The sequence below is a fragment of the Haemaphysalis longicornis genome, unplaced genomic scaffold, assembly GCF_048455015.1.
Source record: "Haemaphysalis longicornis isolate Haplotype H1 unplaced genomic scaffold, Haemaphysalis longicornis Haplotype H1 scaffold_8, whole genome shotgun sequence".
NCBI lineage: Eukaryota > Metazoa > Arthropoda > Arachnida > Ixodida > Ixodidae > Haemaphysalis > Haemaphysalis longicornis.
The window spans coordinates 168,672,135-168,686,995 of record NW_027526445.1 but is presented as its reverse complement, the minus strand read 5'-3'; positions in this window follow the sequence as shown (position 1 = coordinate 168,686,995).

Here is a 14,861-nt window from a genome sequence, read left to right as displayed (position 1 = left end):
TGCTAGAGGAGGACGAAAAGGGTCACTCGCCTCGCGGGGGAAACCCCCGGTTTGGACCGGTTGGCGTACGGTTGGTGTACCCAGTCGAGAATTAGAGATAAGAAAAAAAAGAAACGCGTACTTTGCCACTCGAAACGGGCGGACATTCTGCAGGTAGTTTCCCATATTCCGCACCTGAAAACTGAAAACGCACCTGAAAAGCTGAGAACTGGATTCGGCCGGTTATCGCAACCGTCGCCGGCGTGAATGATCGGCTCGAGACTCGGCGTGTTAAACATGTTCCGACGTGTCGAGACTTGTTTTGTGAGCTGGCTTCACCGTGGCATGATTAACTTCCCCTCAAGGCATGAAACTTTTATCATCCGCGCACAGAAAAACGGCGGAGCACTACGCGCTGAATTGTACGAGTGATGATGATGATGGGGGTGGCGGTTATGTACAAATTGCCAGGCTTCAATGCTTGCCAGAGGGCTCAACTGAAAAAAAAAAAAAAAAAAAACTCTCACTGAGACACCGATGGGAGGTGGGAGTAAGGGTTAATGGAGAATACCTAAGTAACCTCAGATTTGCTGATGACGTTGTCTTGCTAAGTCACTCAGGGGACGAATTGCAAAGCATGCTTTCCGCTCTGGACAGAGTAGAACCGTGGGCCTGAAAATTAATATGCAGAAATCCAAAGTAAGAATCAATAACCTCGGGACAGCACAACGGTTTGAGATAGGTGGCGAGGCAGTGGAAGTGGTAAGCGAATATATCTACTTAGGCCAAGTTGTGACCCCGGATCCCAACCATGAGGCAGAGATAATTAGAAGGATATGATTGGGGTGGAGTGCATAAGGCAGACATTCTCAGATAATGAATAGCAGCCTACCATTGTCGCTGAAGAAGAAAGTGTATGACAGCTGCATCTTACCGGTACTCACCTACGGGGCAGAAACTTGGAGGCTCACTAAGAGGGTTCTACTTAAATTGAGAACGACTCAGCGGGCAATGGAGCGGAAAATGATAGGTGTACATCAAGGGACAAGAAGGGAGCGGAGTGTGTCAGGTAACAAACGCAAGGTTAAGGACATATTAGTAGAAGTTAAGAAGAAGAAATGGACGTGGGCTGGACATGTAATGCGAAGGCAGGATAACCGTTGGTTATTAAGGGTAACAGAGTGGATTTCTAGAGAAGGCAAGCGTTGCAGGGGCGACGGAAAGTTAGGTCAGCAGATGAGATCAAGAAGTTTGCGGGGATAAATTGGTCGCAGTTAGCACAGGACCGGGATAATTGGAGATTAATGCAGTGGGCGTAGATTAATCCCTGGAGATTAATCCCTGCAGTGGGCGTAGATATGCTGGTGGTGATGATGATGATGATGAGACACCGATGAGTTCCAGCACAAAACCTCAGCCCTGTGTTCGCGGCAAATATCCCACCGGGACAGGTTGATGCTCCCGCGTACAAAGAAATCAAAGGGGCGAGCGCAGAGCATTGATTTTCTAACGTGGAGTTGCCGAGGGGAGATCAGTATAGCGCTTGCCTTTTTTGCGATTCCCCACCGCTTCCTCTGCCACCGGGCCCATTCTTAGACATTGAGAACTTACATAGTTCCATTCTTAGAGGCAGGACGATTATTTTCGTCGCCGCTGCGGGCAGAATGCGTACGGGGTTTTTAAAGACGATAGTCTTTCTTGGGCTACTTAAACCCAGAAATTTTGGTCTGTCTGTCTGTCTGTCTGTCTGTCTGTCTGTCTGTCTGTCTGTCTGTCTGTCTGTCTGTCTGTCTGTCTGTCTGTCTGTCTGTCTGTCTGTCTGTGACTCGATTCAGCCACCCGGCCAAAGAAAACAAGGCCTGCACAATAGTCTAATATAATCACAGCTAAATCTACCCGTCTACGTCCGGTGTAACGTTCATACATTGTTTAAGAAGAACAAGACATTACGCAATTATAAGACAACAAATGAATACAGAAGTGATATCTGCAGTGTTCCTTTGTAAAAAATCAAACGTGCTTGATTTTTGCGAAATTAAATAATTCATCAACTGCAGTAAAAAAATTCACTCCGCCGTCGCCTGCTGCCGCCCGCGCCACTATTGCTTCTGGCGCCATTTTAAGAAAGCAACAGGCAACAGTTACGAAAGGTTCCACTAGGTAGGTTTCACGTTCTGCTTGGACCGCGCATGGTATAAGGCAACGCGGTTCTATAAACCTTGAAGTAGGGCGCCTCGATTCACGCGCGTCTCCGCCGTACGGCAGCGTTCGCATCGAGACAACCGGTTTGGAGCAGTGGAACGCGGGAAATTTAAAATGATTTAAGCAAACCTTTGGCGTCTTTACCTTGGAGGAGCACGACGCAAGAGAAACAACATGAGAGGTGAGCGGGAAAGCGAAGGGAGGCATTTACTTGGCAAAGAATATCGTCTTTTGTCGACATTTGCAACGAAAGGAGCAGATACGCGGCCAAGTTTTTATATTTGCGCGACTTGATTTCCTCAGCGATGTCGGCGCCGGGCCTTTCATGTTCGCGCGCTTAAGCCCCGCGAACAGCCCTGTGTCGAAACCGAAGGCCCTCAAAATAATTGTGCAATCCGCGAGGGAGGAAAGCGGTGGGACGAAGGGAAGACTTGCATCGAGGTAGCGGCTCCGGCTTCAACGCCGAAAGTGCTGGCGATAGTTGTAAAGAGTTCGACGAGCTTTAGTTAAAGGACATTAAAAAGGAGCAGCATCGCAGTTCTAAGAAAGCATCGCAGGAATAAGAAAGGAGCTCGGGCATAAAATATTCTGGGCCATCTCCACTATAACGTGAAACCTGGGAAGAAGCGAAGCATGCAGTGTGTAAGTGTATTCTTGGCGGTGCGGCGTTTTCGCCAACAGAGATGAAACCGTTTTGGGGTAGAGGTATACAGCTTTGCAGTAAAATTCTCTTGTCTTTGAAGTACGAAGATCTCTAGTGCGAGGCGTAAAGGAGTGTCCCAATGTTTTTGGTACTCCTTACGAATCACCGCAGCGAGAGGCGTAAACGAGTTTTCCTAACTTCCTGTGTTTTTTTAGTACGCGTTGCGTTCTAGCCCGTGGCGTAAACGAGTTTCCCGGTGTTTTAGGCCGCGACTACATCAGACGACGATTTCGACGACGATTTCGACAACCATGATGACAGCAGACACCAACAGCCCCAGCCCGAAGGGCCTTCGCCCCTAAAAACTAGGCGGTGCTTGGGGCACCCCAGTCCTCCGGCGCTGTCGATCCCGATAGACGAGCGACGATGAGGCGGACGTAGTTCCCGTGTGACCTCCGGGGGACCCCGAACATGTTGTTGGAAATAAAGATTGAATTAAATTGAAATAACTGAAAATTGTAATTTGAGCATTTTCAGTGGGCGGCTGCTGCGTGATTATATGCGTGAGCAAAGCGGTTGAGATGAGCGCCGCCCTATCCCAACTTTTGGAAGGAAATGCAACCGCAAAATGGAGCTTGCCTTTCAGCCCACATAATACCTCACCTCCATGTGCAAGCATCGATCACACATTTCCTTTTATTAGTTTATTTCGCTTTACATTACTGTTATATTGCTTTGTATTTATTTATATCGCATAAAGAAGCAACAAAACATTCAGAAAACGATGGCCAAAAATACAGACCAGGGCGCAGACACGAAAGGGCGAAAATGCCTGGTTGTGCATATAATGACAGCTGTGAGCAACTGTCACCTTTTAGTGTGGGAATAGGTATTGAAATGAAACATGCTCTTTTCAATGCAATCCGCCAAGCCGCCCTTTCTATTGAGCGTCCCCCATCCCCTGGTCGACCACGAACGCAAAATATCTTGAAGGTCAAAAGGGGTTCTCTGTCAACGTGCATGTGTCGCGGCGTATTCGACTCTAGGTTGGGGCGGGGAGGGGGGGGGGGGGGGGGCGTGAGTGTGCAGCATTTTTTTTTAGATCAAGTGTGCGCGCAGTTGCAACGATGCGCGATAGAAACTAAATTCGCGGACCCCCTGCTTGATCATTTTGATCGACGGATCGACGGACCGCAGTATTTTCACTTTGCTGAATAAGTAAACGCCACAAACGAATAAAGTAAAACATTTTTGTTACTGGCTATTTGTTTCTGACGTAGTTTTAAATATAGTACCTCTAATTGTAATAATGTAAAAACTATAATAAGACCGTGCTTTTTTATATTTCACTATTCTACCAGAGACGTCCCTCGGATACAGCCTTTCTCAAGTGGGCGTGGCTCCCTTTCCCTTCGTGTAAAACCCATAAATCGACACACAAGTTTCAACCAGGTGGGCGTCTACTGCTGCGGACGCCGTACCTTGACATTGACAATGATAACCCACGGTTTTTTCCTCCCATATTTCGTGATTCCGTTCCTTTCCTCGATATTTTAGGCTTCCGGGGGGAGAGTATGGCATGTATAATAAATTACGTTGGGGGATTGCATAAAGAGAAATAAACATGGGTTGACGGATGGGTGGCAATTCGTCAACAAAACTGCCAAGGGGCCACGCGCAATTGACAAATTTGCACAGCAGTGAAGAAGACCGCTTTATGTCTGATTGTGTCGCTCTGAATTCATTCGTAAGGAGGCTAGGGAAGCGGATGGGGAGTAGGGATTATGCGAACGCCCTGTAAATGTACAATGCCGCCAGTGTGGCCCGAGGTGGATTTTTTTCAGGATGCGGGTGGGGGTAGGGGAAGGGGAAGGGGACAGCCGCTGTATAATCTACACTACTCAATATACGAATAGGACAGCATAGCAATAAGCAATGGGAAAAACAACAAAATAAAAAGAACAGATGGGAAAAAATGGAGGACGCTGTTATATGGTAGACCCCTCATCGGCAGTAAAAAAGGAGGCGGAAGTAAAACTTGCTACCCCAGTTTGAGTGTCGTATCGAAAAAGCAGAATTTAGACGTTTCGTTTGAAGAGACATCTGAGTAGAAACGCGGGGAACGGCGCCCCACCTCCCTCTCTGGTTGCCATTGTGTCACAAATGTACAGCGTGTCACATGTAAGCCCCCTCGTCTTATGCATTGAATGTGACAGCTCGTTGTACACGAGTGCCACCGATAATTTTACTTTTTGGGCACTGAAGTTTTGTTAACCGGTCGATAACTTGCAATTCACAACAAATTTGAATTTGCAACACGTTCGAGCAACACCTTTCCTGCGGTGGCAATAGTTCAGCCTACATAGGCGCCTACTTTTCCCGCAGAATGTCACCCTTAGAAACGCCTTGCCATTTCACTGTTCTTGAGACAGCTGCTGGTAAATCCTTTAATCCATCAACGTTACGCGATTACCTTCAGGATATCGCCTTTATTACTTTTCTGTTGGTACGCGGGCGTAAGTTGGAAATAGAGAAAGGTTAGGCATTACACTGATCTATATTATGAGCCACGGATTCTGTTCACGTTTAGAACATTTTTAAGAACTGGGACTCAGTTTACAAGCACACGATAGGAGGGAACAAACAAGTCATATGACCTTCCTCGGACTAATAATGGGTGCGGTGACATTATGTCTAAGGATAGCATACTCATACGAATTCTGTTGCTAGAACTTGCTGTCATTGTAAGCCGCTGTGGACCTGTAGGGCCATAAAACTGCACCGGCGTTTTCCTCGCACATAATAAATTTGGAGTGAAAAATAACCTTATACGGGACATGACTTGGTCTCGCGTAACTGTATCATCACCATATGCATCACCCGCACGTCCCCCCCAAAGTGGGAATGCCTTGTCGTTGTGCTTCGTGCTAACCTTAAGGGGACCCTGCAACTTTCTTTCAGCAGTGCAAGTAAACCTGCGCGACGTTTAGATTACCCTGCCAGGAATACCTGAGCCAAATATTACTCGTACACGTGAAGCGGTGAGCGCGCAAATCGATGCGAAAGACGCGGAAAAACCACCGCTCTCTCTTCAGTTGTCCTCATTATGCAACGCCTGGCATGGCCTAACGGACGTCACGTAGGCCATGGCTGCCCGATCGGCTGTCACTGGTCAACTACGCGGCTAGATTCTTCCATTTCCGTCGTCGTCGTCATCGCTGGGTACGAACCTCTTCTATGCTTGAACCTGTAGGCACAGTTTTGCCGTTTCTTTTGTGTTTTCAGTGCGCGCGGAGTTTGAGTGATGAGCTCAATACTTCCCTTTCAACGGGACCACTCGACTACAAACGTTTATTGCTTCAAAAACGCCCTACCAGCCCGAGCGCGCACTTGCGAGCAGGCACCCATGCCTGCTTTTTTAAGTGCGATGCACTTCTTAAGCGACCCTGAACCTGCGTCCACCGGCGATGTCCGCATAGCATACCCACGTGGGGGATTGGCCAGGAATCTCCTCGTCTGCCTTGGAAACGGGGGGAGATGGGCGCGCGCTGCCTGGCCGCTGACATGGCACATACCCACGTGGGGGATTGGCCAGGAATCGGGCGTGAGAAGGGCTAATGCACCCGCTTAAAGGAGTACTGACACGAGATTTCAAAGCTGAGATCCGCTCTAGCAATCAAGTACAACGACAACACAAATAGGTGTCTGTGAATAAATGCATCTTTCTTTCTTTGTAGTTGTGTGTGTGTGTGTGATCTCTCTTTCGCGAACATTACCGAACCGCGCAAGTTCAACTCGTGCATTCGCACTTTCACATTCTTCCCCTCGGGGAAATGCGGGGAATTTTTTGTGGCACCAGACCGGAAATAGGCCCCTTCGCGTTCCGGAGAAAAGGAGAAAACTACCCGGCATGTGATATATCGAAGGCCATCAAAGAGAACGCCGCGAGCCGCCCCCTCCCCGGGAGAGAGCGCGCAGCTTTCGTCGCGTTGTCCGCGGTCGAGTTGAGAGGGAACGATTATGCGCGATTTCTCATCGCACGTAGTTTCGTTAATTGTGAACGGATTTTCATAATTCTTGCGGCAGGAGATTTCTGGGACAATAGACTTTATCCAAAAATACATTACTAGTAGTCGATGGCAAGTGTTGCAGGGTCCCTTTAAATTAAAAAGACTTCATCAAAGTGAAACCACCTTCCCAGCCTTGGTTGGCACTAACAATTACAAAGAATTCAGAAAGCAATTGCGCCCGCACTTTGCTGTTGAGGATGCTGATGAGTTACCTGCTTTGGTAGTGGTGCATATATTTTATTGTTCTAGTACGGTTTCATGTGACTCGCTGTTGTACTGTTGTTATGAAAAATTGTTGTTTTTTCGGCTTTGATTGTAAGATTGATAGTGGTAACGCGCCGACGCTTTGCAGGTGATGAGGCGCGCCATTGTGGAAAGCTCCGCAATAATTTGGACACCTGGGGATCTTTAACGCGCGCCGAAATCTCTAACACACTTTCGGTTTTAATTGTATAACAACTTGCTAACGCGGCTCTCTTTTCTGCGTAGAGTTTATGCGGGTAATATAAACTGCTAAACATTGTTATTCGCTAGCAATATAGGCTGTTCCACTCCCGTCTTCAATGCCCTTTAGGACAATTGGGTAAATAAAAAATAAAATTGAGTGAGTGAGTGAGTGAGTGAGTGAGTGAGTGAGTGAGTGAGTGAGTGAGTGAGTGAGTGAGTGAGTGAGTGAGAGGGAGAGTTAGTGAGTGAGTGAGTGGAGTGGAATGGAGTGGAGTGGAGTAACAGTCAACGTGACATAAGCTGGGCCACCTCCTTGTGATTACTTTGGCGGAACCAAGGAGGTTTAAAAAATAACTTCCTTAGCCGGAACACTTCTTCTTTAGCTGGAGCACTTCTCTCTAATCCATGAGTTATTCCTGAAGAAAACCGCTCACGGACCACTGAATGTTCGGCAAGGCAGTTGAGGAGTACCTAGTTGACGGAGGCGATCAGCGAAAACGCCTCTGTGTAGAGATTTCGCTGGTGTTTAAGATCCCAAGGTGGTCTAAATTATTTCAGACCACTCTCCTGCGGCGCGTCTTATAAGTGAGGCGTAGCTTCGGCGCGTCAAATCAATCAATCAATCAATCAATCAATCAATCAATCAATCAATCAATCAATCAATCAATCAATCAATCAATCAATCAATCAATCAATCAATCAATCAATCAATCAATCAATCAATCAATCAATCAATCAATCAATCAATCAATCAATCAATCAATCAATCGAGTGGTACCTTCTTATAACAGTTGAACGTCGCGCGGAAACGTGCAGTTTTGTTTTGCTTAGAGGTCTTTTTTCAAAGGGAACTTTGTCTACGTCATGGTTTCCGTCTGGATTCTTTAAATGAGTAAGCAAGAAATCCCGAGGATACACGTGTCTTTGAAGTGCGATTCGAGAGAGCGAGGCGTTCATGTGTGCGCTTTCCTTTGTTTGTGTGCTTCATTACTTTTTCTTGGGTTTTCTTTAACTTAAAAGCAGCCTCAAACATTTGCCGCTGTGTGACCGGCGTCGGCCATGTCTGTGTGCGCCCCACCATTCCTTCGGCATCATTCTAAGTGTTTGCGTGCCTTCTTTCTTTTCTGTTCTGCAGTGGTGGCGTGCAGGCCGAAGCGTCGCACCCCTCTAGTTTCCCCCGGCGCCCCGGTGTGGCGGCAGTCGCCCAAGTGAATACATAAAAAGCCGAAAAACCACATAACATATGTATGCGTGCACCTTTCGTGCGGATGACCATCGACCAAGACTATAAATGAGTCGACACTGTTCCTTGTCACCTTAGCAACGCTGGTGAACTGCATTCACAGAATAACGTGTTCATGGTTTCCACGAAACTTCGTCAAACCCTTACTGTAGGAGTGGAATGAAGAGGTTTACCTATACTGTCTATTAAAAATGTGGTGCACAATGATATCTGATCAAAGAACGGCACACAGGAGGTTTTATGAGAACAAAATGCTCCGGTCATCCACGAGAGAGTACCGGGAACAGTCGCTTTTCTGTGTTGTCGACGGGGGACAAAATTATCACGGTTTATGCACCAGTACGGCGGCTTCACTCTAAAAGTTCAATCTTGAGCCAATCGACTGAAGAAACTAGTCAGAGCCTTCAGGAAAAGGGGATGTCAGAAAACGTAAATGAATAAATGTACTCTACAAGTCGTCACTCGACTGCCCGGGTACCCTCAATGTTTACACTATTAGTGTATCGAACATTCAATATAGTAGGACACAAAGCCATATTATTCGACTAGCTATATTCGAATTCGGACGGTGGTGAGAAGGTATGTATGTATGTATGAGACACGGCCCTCTAAACACGCTTAAGAGCAGTATCGCCGCCTGTCGCGGTATCCTGCATAACCGGACAGCCATTCACATCTGTGACATCATCAATCCGGATTTGACGATTGGGAGCACACATGGACGCCTGCAGGCAATCACAGGGTGAAAGGGCTAAGCGAGCCGTTTCCATTCCAGCGGTTCCCAATGTCCCTGTGGACTCACCTCGACGTCTGAATCAGAGTCCGCACCACACGCTGTCCCCTTTCACTGTGCGAATGTGTCGCCCCCATCCAAAACCAAACGAGCGAATTCGGGAGGACGCGAAAAGCACACTTGGCTTGGCATGACGTGCCTTGGCTTGCTGACAGTTCCCGTGCCGATGAATGTCATCCAGCTTTGTTCGGTGCAGTCAACGCAAAGGCTGAACTGGCTTACGTGTTCCGCTCTGACGTTTGAAGCTTTCCGCCTACTACAGAAGACATGATACCTTTTTCAGCAGGACACATTGCTTGCCAGTAACATGGACAAGAAATTACGGGGATGTAGATAAGGTAAGATTGCCCGCGTGTGGGATTGTGATAATGATACGTCGTTGGACTATAAACGCAATGCTCCATTTAGGTACCGATAAAAGAGGGTATTACAAACGTGTGCATCGCAACCGCCGCACCTTATTGTTCATGCGCTAAGAGTAAAATTCGAAACAGTGAATTAGCGGAGCTGTACCTTTCAGGAAGGTGAAGATGTCGGCTGAGCATCACTCGGTGAGTGCACGTGGTGAGCATCATAGCCGCCTTCGAATTAAGTGTAACTAATACTAAATTTTCAACGCTTGTCTGCTAATCTGAAGTTCTACCTTCTATTAGCTTTCCTTCATTGCGTAGTTGAAAAAAGTGTGCTGCCTCTGAAGACAAGAATCGGCTATTCGGTCAACTAAGCCTATGGGCACAACTTGACAGACCTTCACATGAGTATAAGACACCGCTAGGAAGAATTGCTCAGCTACGGTGCTGACGACGACCACGTTTTATTTGGCGTTTTCGGGATCTCAAACCAGCAGAAGGTTTTCTGAAGGTATTTAAGCTGATTCGACTGCCGCTTACCCGTGAAGTTTGTGCGCAGTTTTTTTATATGTTTGTGGTAAGCGGTAACTCGTAGTTACCTACGTTCCTCCCTCTCCTCATTTTAGCTGTGCAGGCGCAGCCTTTCAAATTCCACGCGACTTCGCATCACACGCTGGCTGTTGGCTGAAGAGAAGTAAGTTTACCAAAGCGTGCCTGAAATAGAGTAGGGAACAACTAGGGTGTGTTATATGTTTTAAACATAGAATAAAGTGTCGGCGAATTGAATTCGCTCTTCTGATGGGCGCCAATGTTCAGAAGACCCTTTTTACGCACGTGAAAATACAAGTCCAGCCCCTTGCGCGAAACCTGACACGAAGCAATATGGGGACCTAGCTTTTGCTCCACTGCACACAACTGGTGGGACGTTATGTAAGTAGACGCGGCTGAAGAGGAAGGTCGTTTCAAAGGCGTCACGGAAGAGTTATGACCCCTGCGGCCGAAATTGCACGCAGCAGGACCGCCACCACCTCCGCCCCACCGGGCCTCTCTGGCGGTGCTAATAGCCTAAAGCCACAATGAATTCACCCTTGTGGACGTAAATCGCGAAAAGGAGGGTGAAAGCTCCGGTTTGCGCAAAAATGGCGCCTGGAGAAAGAGCGGGGGACACACGCACGGCGATATTTCGGCTTCCGCAATGAACGGATGCATTGACTCAGCGAGCACTGCAAGGAAGGCAACTGCTTTCCATCCTTAAAACAGTAGTACGTTACAGGTAAGAGCATTCAGTTAGATTGTTGGTACAATAGTTTCCATTGAAGTTTCCATGCGTTGCGTCGGCGCGTTAAACCCTGCAATCAATCAACCGTTGAAGTTTCCCACAATGAGCAGGATTCTGCGTCGTCGCCCTCGTAAGCTTAAAGCAATAAGAACGTGCAAGACGCAAATAAGAAAACGAGATTGCCGTTACAAAGTGTTTCTCGTTCCCCTGTTAGCAGTGGGTTATTGGAGCTGTTGTGCGAACATTACGGAATCAAAAACATTTCACGTGGAAGCCGGAGACACTCAGAAACATAGCATACCAACCTTTGCTGCCGGCTGACTTGCTAATTTAAATTTCGCGGCTACATCGTGACCCGAAAACAGGCTCCAAAATATAAAATGTGTTGGGCGCTTCAGCCGAATCAACTTGTATAAAATGAACTTCTCGAGTTGGTTCTTGAGGTTCTTTGCCGGTGTCTTCCGAGGGTCTGACAAAAGTCACCCCATATATGCAGCGCCCGCGCGGTTTCATGGATGGGACGTAATGACCCCTGAAACCTCTGGTTTCTTATTCAATCAACCACGTACATCTGTTAGGTGAATCAAGGAGAACAACAGCAACTACAACGACGACATCTAGAAAAAGACGTCTTGCCTTTTTTGGCCATCTTCATCATATGGTTGTTTTATTAAAGACACCACCGGGATGTGTCTCGTGGGCTTCTCGTCTTCTCGAAACGACGGCAAAAAGAACTACAACCATGCGCCGGTCAATTGAACACTGAGTCCCTGGGCATTCCCGTCCAAACAGAACACCTTGACATTCGGTGACCCTCTGTGACTTCTACCTGCATAAAATACGGCCGATAAACACATTTTATTGTGAAATGGCGCGAACAGGGCCATGTTTGTTTCTGGAGAGCTACTGGTATTTCGTGCGCATTTTAAGCGGCAGAGAATGTGAATGCAGCAGAAATTGTTGGGTGAGTTGATGCACCTTGGGTTAGCAAGCACGGGCTTTGCGCGAACGAGACAAGACGTACAGGAAGAACGGGACGAACTGCCGTCCTGTCCTTCCTGCATGTGTTGTGTTTTTCACGCAAAGCCCGTGCTTGTTCACCAGTGAAAACAGCAACACGATTTCTGTTTTAAAGCGGTCGTTTGGCAACGAGCTCGTGCTCCGTTGAACCTTAATGGCGTCCGACTCACGCTTCCAGGGCAAAACGCCGACGAACAGCTAAGTAACGAAAGAAACGCGTTCTCCAAACAGCCCCATACACACTGAAGTCACTGACACTGAGGTGAGATTTCTGATACGGCTGCAACTGCGAAACTGTACTGCGACGGCTATTTCATTTTTTTTTTCATTTTATTTGTTCTTATTCTCTGTGGGCCCAAAACTGCCCGGTTGAAAAACGTGCAAGGCGAGAAGGGGGGAAGTGGACAAAGCTAGCTTCGCCAGGTTCGTCTTGCGGTGTACAAAGTGGGTATGGCATCGCTTTCAGCGACCAGGGAGTCAAAGGTTACTCACGCGTCCTCCGCGTGTCCCCGTTTCATGGCGGCTGAGGGGAGGGTCGCTTGGAAAGGCGCGTGCCAGGGTAGGCCACGTTGAATGGGTCGAACCCCTTCCGTTCCCTTCAGCAACCGCTGCCAACCCCACTGATCGATGGCAGAGATTAGCTCCTCCGTGTGCGCGCTGACTTTAAAAAGCGTTGGGAGAGCGGAGGCTTGTTTCTTGGGGTGACTGTGTTGCAGATCCGAGCACGCGTAAAACGACCGAAGCTATAAAGAACCTCCGAAGATGGACGATCTGCAGCCCACGAGCTCCTGAAGTCCGTGAGAATAGCGTGCGCTGTAGGCGAAAAATTGTTGTTCGTCGTTCCTGACCTGCAGAGGGGTGTATCAGAAGACGGCAATTCCTGCATGCCGCTGAAGTATGGTTCGGCTTCCCTGCTCCATGGCAATGTCATTTTTTTTTTCGCAGCTATCTTACCCCTAACTACTCAGTTATAGGACGCACAGCCTAGCTGGCAGTCACAATCCATGATTTCCATGCGAGTATAGAAAAAGCGTTTACTTAAACTTATCCCCCTTCAGAAGAATTGGAGCTTTTGTATGGGAGAGCACTCTTTTTAAGTACTTCCGTACTAACTCAGAAAGGATGCGCAACCATCGACAACGGTGCCATGCCATGCTCCAAGCTCCTTCACCGTGGTTTTACACTAAGGGCTATTCTGGTGGAGATCCCATAAGCCTGTTATCCTATCACTCTACGCAAACAAGCAAACAAACAAACAAACAAACAAACAAACAAACAAACAAACAAACAAACAAACAAACAAACAAACAAACAAACAAACAAACAAACAAACAAACAAACAAATGAACACGCTCAAGGAAGCAAGCAAGCAAGCAAGCAAAGAAACAAACCAGTGTGTCGAACTCAAAAAAATACCGGTTCGGTTATGGTTCTAGTTCAGGCGAAAACATTTCGTATCGATTTAGTTCCGGTTCGACAAAATCACGTGCCGAACCGGTTCCGAACCGGTTCGGGAGCTTCAACCGGTTCTCGAACCGCTTTATTGAGTCGAATGCTCACTCATATTAGAAAAAAAAAAACGTTTAGTAGTTTAAAACAACAGTCAAATTAAAGTACAAAAAAAATTCAAAATGCTGCTGTTCCTCAAGGGCAGTGGCGCAATTGAAAAGAAAACTTCAAACAATTACAAGGTGTTAAAAACAGATGAAGTGGCGACGATTTACCACCTACTTTCTCGCCCAGACTTTATGTTGCCCTAGCAACTATTCAGAAAGCCACCGCCAAGAGATTGACGGTGGGATATATTTTCTGCCCTACCACAGAAAAATCCTACCACAGGCACATAAATACTACCAATGAATTAGATTATTTGGTCACCCTGAATAATTTGTTAGCGGTCACCTTATCGAATGTGTTAGCGACAATTTTGTTAAAAGTAAGCTTTAGTTAACGCTCAGTCACTGCATTATTGCTCTGACCACTGTAATTCATTTTGCGATAGCTATACCGGATGTGTGCATTACAATCAGTATGTCATCGTACCGCCTGACCCCCGGCCATCGCTCCGTGTGCTACATTGCGGAAGCTTATAACAAATTATGCTGTTACAAAATTAAAGGGAAATTTGACGCGCGGACCATGAGATGGGACTTTTTTGGGTAGACGCTGTTTAATTCGTGCACAGCTAGCAGTAATTCCCTCTCGGACCGAGTAGCAGTAGAAGTAATGTAGCGAATTGGGCAGTCAGTACACGTGCACCTTCGAAAAAAAAAAAGATCTGAAAGAGACAAAACTGCACAAAAAGCAGAAAAGATGATCGCTGGGCGAATGGGACAGTGTGAGGAACCGGCGTGCCTTTCTGCACGCGTCATCTGCTTTATTACTGTTTCTGCTACCAAGACAACGTTGAGGGCGGCAGTTTCTTGCCAAGGGATTAAGTGCGCAGCTTAACAGTTTTCCCTGACACATCTGTTCTTATTTGAATCTGTAAAAAACGGAACCTGTCCCCTGTACTGTCCTCAAAAACTGACCACGGAACTCACTTTCTTCGCATTGATGACACGTTTGGTTGTGAAAGGCAGAGCAAAGAAAAGAATAGAGCAATATCCACGTATTGGTGCTTTTTTTACTTATTCGGTTTTGCCTACTTTTTTCGTAATATTTTAAAACAACGTGATTTGCCCTATTTTTTTTGTTGTTTTTCGTGTACACCCATTAAAAAAAACTGGCGCATTTAATGCCCCGTGCAGGTGATGTTGCAGGCCGGCAGACTTATTTAAACCAGTTCGTGATATTTAACGTGAATCAAAATCTTGATACACGGACGTTCTCGAT